We start from the raw sequence: 11510 nt of genomic DNA, 5'->3' as shown, positions 1-11510 counted from the left end.
TTACCTCTTTATAAAGCACCTTCTACATTCTGTAGAATCAGTAAATTTGCATTACAGATGCAAATTTATCTTTGTAAGAACCCCAACTTATTTCAATCTTGTTCTTCTCATATACTTTCTCAAAACTCTCAACCTCGTAAAAATAACAACAGAGTTGGAAGGGACATTGGAGGTCTTCTAGTCCAACCCCCTGCTTAGGCAGGAAACCCTACACTATTTCAGACAGATGGTTATCCAACATCTACTTTAAAACTTCCAGTGTTCGGGCATTCACAATTTCTGGAGGCAAGCTGTTCCACTGATTAACTGTTCTGTCAGGAAATTTCTCCTTAGTTCTAAGTTGCTTCCCTCATTGTTCAGCTTCCACCCATTGCTTCTTGTTCTACCCTCAGGTACTTTGGAGAACAGGTTGACTCCTTCTTCTTTGTGGAAACCCCTGAGATATTGGAACACTGCTATCATGTCTCCCCTGGTCCTTCTTTTCATTAAACTAGCCATGTCCAGTTCTTGAAACCATTCTTCATATGTTTTAGCCTCTAGTCCCCTAATCATCTTTGTCGCTTTTCTCTTCACTTTGAGTCTCATAATTTTTGCATCATGGTGACCAAAACTGAATGCAGTATTCCAAGTGTGGCAGTTAAGGCAGCCTTGAACTGTGTTGGCTTTTTTGGCAGCTGCTGCACATTGATGGCTCATATTTAAATGATTGTCCACTAGGACTCCAAGATCCTAAAACCTAAAAGCCCAACTCGGCGTGCTGCCCTTAATCATCGTTCCACACCTCCTTTTCCGCAACTTCAAGACAAGCCACGAATAAACCGAAGCTCCGCCTCCCCCCTCCCTCTTACTAGCCCGGGTTTCTTTCCTGTCACACAGCAGGTGTGAGCCAGCGCAGGCGCACTCGGCTTCCTCGCTCATTCGGCTTAACCCTACCCAGAAAGCAAGCTGAACCTTTTTTTTCGGAGCTGGGATTTCCAAGTATCGCGCATGCGTCCCTAGTAGGCTCCCTAAGCAAGATGGCGGCGGAGAGCTGCTGAGGGAGTTGCAGTGGGGGAAGAAAAGGGGGCGGTGACGGCCGCAGGTAGGCTTACGGGGGGAAGGCAAAGGTCGGCGAAAGTCTTGATACCGACTGCCGCAAGAACCGTGCCGAGTGGGGGAGGATTTCTCGCTCCCTGTACTCTTCGGCAATGCGGGGTCAAGGTGGCGGGACGAGGGATACTATTCCCCCCGTTGCCCGCTGTCCCCGCCGCTTGTAAGCGGTGTCCCATAGGGCCTGCCGGATGTGCGGGCGGTCATCTCCTGGTTACTTGGTGGGGCCGAGTCCCCCGAGCACCGGCCGCGACGGAGGCGGCGGCAGAGTTCGGGGAGCTGCGGAGGCTGCGGCGCCATTGGGTGTGGAGTGCGACGAGGTGGGCAGGTGAGTGTGTGCTGTCGGCGGGCATGTGCCTTCTGCCCTGTCGCGGCGGCTGCGAAGAACGAGGCTGCCTTTCCCTTTCTCTCCCCCCCCCTTTTCTTTTTGTCGTCCCTTATAGCCTCGGCTCTGGCAGCCTTGAGATATTGACTTGCCAAACCGAAGCGATCCAGCCTTTTAAGGGGCGTTGCGCCTTTTCAGATCCTCCCCCTTTCATGGGATCGCGGACATTACCGTCCCATTGTCTGGCTGGGTTCTGAAAAATCTAAGCATGGCAATTCTGCGCCGTTCGAAGACGGGGCTTGACGTTCTCGGTAAATACGATTGTTGCCTGTGTTGGCTTCAGCGTTTCTTAAAGAAAATAAAAATGAAAATTATGGAGGTCCGGTGCCGTCTCGTTAAGCTCCGTTTCCTGTTTGGGCGACTTCCCCCTAAGCGCTTTAACTTGGCTCTTCGGAGGGAAACAGGATGCTGGTTCGGATAATAGGCTTTTGTTCGCCTTCCATGGTTTCTTCAGGTTTTCTTTATACGGGAGAAGCTGGGTATCTATTTTTTAGGAAGAACGGGCTCGTAGTAAGTTGGATAGTATGGGGTGAGTTGTGCACTGTGGAGGGTAACTTAACAGGTGAATTACAGGTGTACAGAAAGAAACACTTGTTTAGGAATCTTGTCCAAAAAAAAAATCTTGTCAGGTACATTTTGAGCTGTAGGCTTAGTTAATGTGGGCACAGTTTGTCTGTATTTGCTATATTCAGTAATACCTGTTATTTACTGAAGTAAGGATTTTTTTAACTCTCAGTGATATTCACTTGACTCTTAAAACTTTATCCTTACTATTATGAGCACCCAGATTGTTGGGAGCAACAACTGCTTGGAGAGGGCAATAAAGCACTGTGAAGCGGTATATAAGTCTAAGTGCGATTGCTATTGAGAGTGGTGAAAAGTCCCCTTCCCTTTCAGTCCATATAAAAGTTTAATAAAGTAGCAATTTTTATCTGGGTCAGAGCTATTTCAAACACATAGACCCTAGATAAAATAATTTCTTGGGCACCTAAAATGTTTGCCTAATATGAAGATTACCAAATTCCAAGAGGATGCACAGCAAACTGTTAAAAGTGTTAGTACTTTCTGGTCCTGATGAGTACCGTACACTTAGTTGAAATGATTGTGAAATTACTATAATTCAATAGTAGCACATGCATATTTTTAGGTCCTCTATTTTTAGCATCTTCAATCAAACATGATTATTATTTGAAACTTAGAGAATTATTACCAAACAGAATGAACTGTATTTGGCTGGTATCGTAGATCTCTTTATGATAAGCAGCTTTATAAAATTTACATGGGCAATAAAAAAGCATTTTGAAATAATGTAATGGCAAAAGTAATACAATTTTTATGCAATGTCAGGAGCTGTGATTAACGAAAAAATAGGTTACTAATATCTTTAACCTTGAATAATCTTTATAGAATTATTCATATTGTAAAGGAACTGAGCTTACAAATATACAATCTACATATCAATGTTTTATTCAGCTGATCAGAAGGGAATGAGATGAGTTGCATTTTATTAAATCAATGTATTGGTTTATTGAGCATCAGTGTTAGAATTATTCAGGTATTTCAAGTTTTCATTATTTTATTGAAGCAGGGCTTGTTTGTGCTAATCCTTCCATTACATATTTTGTCTCCTTAGATATCATATTGTATGGAGGCAGAGGGAATCTAACTTTTGTTCTTCAGGTACGTGTAATATTGTGATATATTTGGGGAAGGTTATTCAGTGGTGACATTTGTTGTTGGACTACTGTTATTCCTATATTAACTTGCCTTGATGAGATTAATAGTTAGTACTATTGAATATGTGAGTAATATATTGCTGTTTTATATAGAGTTACCATTAATATGAAAGTTGTTGGAAATATATAATTCCCTACATTACTTCTAAGTAATCACTATGTTACTTGGATGCACTTACTAATGTGGTTTCTTAGTACTGAAAAGTTAAAAATCAGTTCAACTATGACAAGATACAGGGAATATTTTATTTCTGGAAGATTGAGCTATTGATAGTTGAAGGATGAATCATAAATGTTTCATGGTGTTTCTTTGTTGTAGTGCTGTACTTTTGAATAACATGAGACAGAGAAGAACTATTTCCACATGATCCTTTCCATCTTCTGTCTCCAACTTCGTGGACGCTTTGTATGTCTAACTATAACATCATAGATCAATTTCTACCTAGACCTTTTCCAGCTGTGAAAAGGGGCTTTCCCATCAACAGCATTTTATTGATTGTATATAAGGGGTTTTCTGAAAATGCAACCCACATAACTTTGAGATTTAAAGAATTAAATAGCTCATTTTCTATGAAGTAAATTGCTTATACCTAATCTACATTAGACCATAACCATACATCCCCCCCATACTCCTACACGAGAGGAACTGCATGTCTGCCTTTGAATGGCCTGCATGGCAGGAAATGTGCTGTGAAACGGGGGGGAACCCTAGAAGAAAAGAACAACAAAGTGCACTTCCCTAAAATGCCTATTGAATGGATTTGCTTAATGATCACATGATTTGGATTTAAAACCATTTGGTTTGCTTAACCACCACCATAAAAAATGGTCCAAAAATTGGGTCAAGTCAATAAGTTGAATAGCTTCAACTTATGACCATAATAACTTATAATCAAAAGCTGTTATACACCAAGGACTACCTGTATATGTGTTATTTTTGGGGGGGGGGGGGTGCGGAACCCTGTGCATTAATTGTTTTCATGTAATTATTTGTTGCTATTTGAAGCTAATCCTCCATTTTGATTGTTCCTTTTAGAACTATTCTAATTTATTTTTAACCATGCTGTCTGAATCTGCAATCGCTTTGTTTCTCACCCCTGATTAGATCACTTAGAAACATGTTAAAAAGCATAGCTTCAGCACATACTCTTGGAGAACCTTCCATTTATATCAATTCTTCAATCAGTTACCAGCCTATCTTATAAATGTTTTCTTTATAAAAACCATCTTTGTTCAGTAACGTAAAGCAATACAAAAATATTCCAAATCACCCTTGTTCGTTATTTTTAAAATATTTCTAAATGGTTAATGAAACAGGGTTTATATTAACAGAGACCATATGGAGTCTTCTTAAGACTTGCTGCCTGTATGTTTGGCAATTTTGTATTTCAGATTTGCACTTTTTGTTGGTACCGGTAGTTGTAATATTTTTACAACAAGCTAAAATTATAGTAGAAGTGGTATCTCCACCTACGAACGCCTCTACTTATGAACTTTTCTAGATAAGAACTGGGTATTCAAGATTTTTTTTGCCTCTTCTCAAGAACCATTTTCCACTTACAAACCTGAGCCTCCGAAACTGTAACCGGAAAAGGTAGGGAGGAGCTTCCGTGGGGCCTCTCTAGGAATCTCCTGGGAGGAAACAGGGCCTCCACCCTCTCTGTGGTTTTCCCAATCGCACACATTATTTGCTTTTACATTGATTCCTATGGTAAAAATTGCTGCTTCTTACAAACTTTTCTACTTAAGAGCCTGGTCATGGAACAAATTAAGTTTGTAAGTAGAGGTACCACTGTATAGAATTGCACAACTGGGAATAACTTTACTTTGGCTGAAAATGACATGTAAATTACTTCCAGTATTACTTCAACAACATAGCATGTAATATGAGATACTCATTATGAGCATTGATGTTCTGATGTAGCATTTTGGATAGATTCTCAGCTATGGTGAAAGTTACATTGCCATATTGAAGCAGTGTATCAGTCAATTTTGTGGAAGAATTTTGAGGGCACTTATCTTCAATTCATAATACTTTTGGAGTAGAGGAAGTATGAAAATTAGGAATTTTCTTATGCTGCCTTTATAATAAAAGCAAGGCACAAGTATGGGAATTTTCTTAAGTGAGTAAAGTTAGCAAATTAAGATTTTAAAATGTTCTTTATATTAACAATATTTTTTTTGTTTTATTTCATATGGTAAGAATTGACTTTTCGCTACTTATGTTATAGCCTGTGTGATATTGAATTAATGTGGAACTGTGTATTTCACTAACATTTTGGTGCCAGCTCAAGTGCCAGCTCACTAATTAGATGTCATTGTTAGACCTTGAGAACTGGACTTGGTTCATGAAGTTTTTTCCAAAAATGTTTCAAGTGTAATGCATTTAGAAGGGTAAATTGAATAGGGAAAAGTTCTTGTCCTCTTTAAGCAGTGAATTTGTGTATCTCTCTGTTAGCATGAAAAAGTAGGTCTTTTATGCTATTATTTCTACCAAGGAACAAAATGTCTTAACTTCAGCTATTGAAATACTTGCTTCAGAAAAGTCTTTGGTTATATTACATTAAATTAGTAATTGTATAAAGATTAAAATTGGGCGTATTTTATAGCATTAATGTATAACATTGCTTTAAATATATACAGTATTTTAATTTTATATTTTATAAATACATCTACCTATATGTCAAACTACATTATTCTAAGCATATCCAATGTGAAAAGCAAATAAGCAAGTAACACTATGTAAAATGTAGCTGTTCCTGGAATAGTTCATTAAATGGCAGAAAATATTAGGTTGAAGACTGATTATTAACATTATATTCATTTCTACAACTCTCTAGCTAAATATTCTTTTTCAGTGATGATAACTGGTATTTTTCTTATTTATATGTTGAATCACTTTATCCTCATTTTGAAGTAAGACTGTCATATAAAAAGCTGTGCAATTATTAATGTAGTGCTATAGGTGGTCCCAGTTATTTCTATTATTTGTGCCTAAAATTAATTTTATATTGTTTACATTCCCATCTTCTATCGCTACAATTGCCAAATAGTTGATGTAGATGTAATATATGTATATTTTATGCAAGTAGTTGTTTTCACATTAGTGCAGATTGAACCCACTGGACCTGGCAATGATATTTGCATTCCATTCCTGTTATAAAATGAAACGGCTAATTATGTTTTTTCAGCAACTTTGAAAACATACTGGTTTTGCCTTTGGTTAAATTTTTCTGATAAGAAGCTTTTTCATATTTTATTTTCATAAATTAATTTCTTGTAAGAAGTTAGAATTCAAAATATTTTAGAATTTAGAATGGAGCTTAATTAGTTACATGGGCAAGGCAGGGTTCTCTTGTAATTTGACTGTGATTGCAAATAAGCGCAAATCTGAATTATTATTACAAATACAAATCAATATATTTTATGTAATTTATTTTCAAACCATACTAGATAATATAAAATTATTCTTGTAAATACTGACAATTGCAAGGAACCCTTTTTATATATTTTGTTTCCTTTTCATGGAAAACGATATAACATCTTGTTTTAAAATATATTATTAAGCTTTTTAAAAATAGAATTCTTGAAATAATAAACGTGTCATGAAAATTATTCCCATTTGAAAAATTTCCTAAAGGACTGTTTTTCATATTATCATACCTGGTTATCATTCCTGGATGTTAGATTAGTGCAGTTAAATATGAACAGTTGGATCCAGGTATATCCAGTGATGGAGAACCTTTTTGGGACCCAATGCTCAAACTCGAATGCGCATGTAAGCGTGAGCAGGAAAACCTGGAGACCAGCTGGCAGGCATGTGCATGCCCGGGTTTTGCGCACTTTCCAGTCTGTTTTTGCAGGCCATTTTCCAGCGCTCAGGAAGATCAGCTGGCTGGCTCACATGTGCAGGAAACCAGAAGAGCAGCTGGTGATGGCATGTGTGCCCACAGAGAGGGTTCTGTGTGTCGTCTCTGGAACACGTGCCTGAGATTCGCCATCACAGTCATAGACCATATATCATATAATGCAACGAGTCTTACGTTTGTCAGAAAGTCATTGATCACACTATAAATATAAATCTGCATTTATTATATTTAAGTAAAATAAATGTTTACAATATTATACATAGGTTTTCAAACAAATGAAATGAAAAGCTATTATTTTCACACTTTATGTCGCTATTACTTGAAAATTCTTCATATAGAAAATGAAATTCAATGGTGAAAAAAGAAAGGCTCTTGGTTTAGGCAAGAAAAAGTAGGTCTTTATGCTATTATTTCTACCAAGGAACAAAATGTCTTAACTTCAGCTGTTGAAATACTTGCTTCAGAAAAGTCTTTAGTTATATTACATTAAATTAGTAATTGTATAAAGATTAAAATTGGGCGTATTTTATAGCGTTAATGTATAAAATATATATTTTAATTTTATGTTTTATAAATACATCTACCTATATGTCAAACTACATTATTCTAAGCATATCCAATGTGAAAAACAAAAAAGCAAGTAACACTATGTAAAATGTAGCTGTTCCTGGAATAGTTCATTAAATGGCAGAAAATATTAGGTTGAATACTGATTAGTAACATTATATTCATTTCTAGAACTCTCTAGCTAAATATTCTTTTTCAGTGATGATAACTGGTATTTTTCTTATTAAGCAAAATGCACAGGTACAATATATGGGTTACCTTACTCAACAGTAGTAATTGTGAAAGGGATCTTGGAGTCCCAGTGGACAACCATTTAAATATGAGCCAGCAGTGTGCAGCAGCTGCCAAAACCCCCCAAAAAACTAGGCTGCATAAACAGAGAGATAGAATCAAGATCACGTGATATGTTAATGCCACTTTATAATGCCTTGGTAAGGCTACACTTGGAATACTGCATTCAATTTTGGTTGTCACGATGTAAAAAAGATGTTGAGACTCTAGAAGGAATGCAGAGAAGAGCAACAAAGATGATTAGTGGCCTAGAGGCAAAAACATGAGAACGGTTGCTGGAACTAGGTATGTTTAGTCTAATGAAAAGAAGGACTAGGGGTGACATAGCAGTCTTCCAATATCTCAGCAGTTGCCACAAAGAAGAGGGGTCAATCTATTCTCCAAAGCACCTGATGGTGGAACAAGAAGCAATGGATGGAAAGTAATCAAGGAGAGAAGCAACTTAAAACTGAGGAGAAATTTTCTGACAGTTAGAATAGTTAATCAGTGGAACAACTTGCCTCCAGAAGTTATGAATGCTTCCAACACGGGAAATGTTTAAGGTCTGAAGTGGTGCAGGGTTTCCTGCCTAAGCAGGGATTGGACTAGAAGACCAGAATGGCAGAATGGGGAAGGGAGGATGAAGAAGAATCTGTAGTGTTGATTTCAGGTGGTATTGGCAATCTCAACAAATTAGGAAGCTAGATATTGTACAGGACTTGTGTGTGTCTATCACAACGAGTGATAGAATGATTGATGGTTCAGTGATTTAACTGGAGTAGGTAGAGCTGGAATTGATGGTCTGAATCGCTTATTGAAAAATTGATGAGGATTTATGTGCTTAGTTATCTTATTGTTACATAGATACAAATGTACAAAAAACGTGATGTTGAAAATCAATATCTTTTGGTTCAATTTCAGTGATCTCAAATGTTAATAGAAAAAAGTTGGATTTTTTATCTCAATTCAAAGCCTTTTTGTCATTGTGCATCATGTATACAATGAATTTGATTTCATTATTAAAGAAAGTGTGTATTATATGTTTTAAATTTAAAAAATTATTATTTTATTTAAGACATGCTTTTCTGTTATAAGTTTTGTTATAATATAGTGCAGAGATTCCCAAACTTTCTTGGTTCACAATGTCCTTAGAATCTCAATATTTTTTTATGATGTGCCTAGGCCAAAGTTAAACTACCTTAAGCTAGTACAGTGGTACCTCTACTTAAGAACACCTCTACTTAAGAACTTTTCTAGATAAGAACTGGGTGTTCAAGAGTTTTTTTGCCTCTTCTTAAGATGATCTCTGTGTGATTACTTGTTAATCAGTTTTATTGTACTGTGTGGAACTTTTGATAACTGCATCAAGAATTACATATATCCTGCATGTAGTTAGTTTGCTCCCCTCCCAGCTTGTTCAGATGATCTTGAAAAGCTATATCAGGTTGAACTTCAGTAGTCCTTAGATTGGTGATTTGAGTTTATCAGTGATATGGGGCTGCTGAGGCAGCTTAGTGGTTCGATTCTCATGAGCGAATAAAAACCGCTGAGGGGCAGGATAGGAGTCTCCCCCAATTGTCTACTGGCATTCAGGTGTCCCGTGGGCAAGATAACACTGCTCGAAAAAAATTCTTTCACTGAAGCAGCCAGCCACTTCGGGATACCTGACTAACATGCGCCATACAGTTGTTTTTTTTAAAAAAAAGTGATACAGGCAAAACTGGAAATTTGAAAAAATAAAAAACCTAACTCAGAATGCTATAACAATAATCCATGTATATATTGCTGTAAAAACTTAGACATGTCCATGCAGTCACTTGGAGTCAAACTCATTTTAAGAGGAATATTATCTTTACAATTAACCACACATTATATGTAAAAAAACCTCAGGGTGTTCACCAATACTGTACATTGTTGAGGTTTATGGGATCTAGTTTCTATAAGTAATACCTGCTCAATAAAATGATGTGTTGCTGGAGAGATATTATAAATAATGTGTTTTGAGACACCATTGGGAATATTCCAAAGCTACAGACTAGACCAGGGGTGTCAAACTAGTGGCCACGCCAACCACAACTCCGTAAATGGGGAAAACATTGCAAAACGTCATGTGACAACAATGTGATGTGGCAAGTTTGACACCCATGGACTACACCATGAAAATAATAATACAAAAATACTTGAACTTGCAGACTAAAGTTAAACGCTTTAAAAAAAAGGAAATTTGTTGTTACTTGAGCCCTCAGACTTATATCTAAGGACTTTTGTTTTCTGGAAACACCCTACTTTTACAAAAAAAAAAACCCACCTTATTTGGAACTGCCTATATTGTTAGATGCCACCTTTATAATTTTTAAGTTCTTGACTAGGATTTGAACTATTAGGTTTCTGTTAGTCTGTTAGACAATGAATCTAACTATAGACTACCTACATATAATAATCCCCCAATGTGACAGACTATCTTGATGTGATTGTGGAGCTTGTATCCTCTGAGGAAGATGAGAAATATGCCAGACGTTCAAGCCTACTAAACAGTCTCATCAGGGAGTCAATTAAGTGCCTCTGCCATAAACCAATCGATGACACGTAATTTACAGGAACCTATACTACACCAGTTGCTGCCGAGGTGATCAAGGACCATGCTAGGTATTTGAATTCCTGGACTTTTCGTGACAAATGGGCTACATAACTCAAGAATGTTGGCTGAGAAACCAGGGCCAGCAGTTTCAGAATTACTGAATGAAAAGTTGGATTCCCATGGCAAATATTGAAAGACCAAAAAGAAACAAATAATGATTTGTTATTGCAAATCAGACCAAAGAGAAGAGGCTATTCGAAAAGAATGCACTAGTTCTGGAAAAGAAAAACATCCAGAAACAGAAATAATAGAACAGAGATTAATCAGTCAACACTAATTTATAATATGAAATAAAGTATTCAGAGGAGTAGAATGTCTACCCAGGGCAAAGAAATCAGAAGCAGAAGCCAGGGGGAGTTGATAGTTAAGCCACTATCACTATTGAACTGTATGTTCATTTGCAAACCAGACATCCTTTCCTCCACTTTCTCCTCAGAAACAACAAAATCATCTAACTGGAAAAGAAGAATAAGAAATCAAGAATAACAGCATTTAGAAGAACAGAAAAAAACAACACAATAATGTGGCCTGCATTAAAGTTTGCTATAAAAACAGCTTAAGTATTAAACGATGCCAATACTATATAAGCATCCCCAAGCTGCAAGAAACAGATTAACTAATGGGCAGTTTAGCTGCTGTTATAACTGAAGATCTTGGTTGCAAAATGTCCAAAGAAGAAAAAAGGCCACTATCAAAATGGAAGTAGAGTTTGGAAAATAAGATCACAAAGCAACATCAGATGCAAGCAAGGTAGAACTGAAGCGAAAGGGAAAAAAGTTGAAGAGCAACATCAAGGAACACTTCATCAAGAAATATGTTCTAGAGACAAGACCAAGGAAGCACTGGAAATAATAAATTAATAAACAATAGCCATAGCCTAGAAAATCAACAGAAATGAAGTTTAAATTGTACACTACAGGCAGAATTTCCAATTTCAGTTAAAACAAAAGTATTTC

General features: G+C 36.9%; 1 protein-coding gene across 7 annotated transcripts in view; it reads left to right on the top strand.

Annotated features, from left to right (window-relative positions):
* Positions 1-952: 952 nt before the first annotated feature.
* Positions 953-11510, top strand: part of APC (APC regulator of WNT signaling pathway) — an 87736-nt gene continuing 77178 nt past the window's right edge. The window contains exons 1-2 of one of the 7 annotated variants that reach the window (XM_070742918.1): positions 953-1417; positions 3108-3154. The gene's annotated coding sequence lies outside the window, so the exon portion shown is untranslated. Of the gene's footprint in view, positions 1418-1683; positions 1726-3107; positions 3155-11510 lie in introns of those variants that run through there. The other 6 variants (XM_070742921.1, XM_070742923.1, XM_070742922.1 and 3 more) reach the window with 6 other exon arrangements.

This window comes from Erythrolamprus reginae, chromosome 2, assembly GCF_031021105.1.
Source record: "Erythrolamprus reginae isolate rEryReg1 chromosome 2, rEryReg1.hap1, whole genome shotgun sequence".
Lineage (NCBI taxonomy): Eukaryota > Metazoa > Chordata > Lepidosauria > Squamata > Dipsadidae > Erythrolamprus > Erythrolamprus reginae.
Note: the sequence above shows the minus strand (reverse complement) of the source record. Positions and strands in the feature narration are given on the sequence as shown.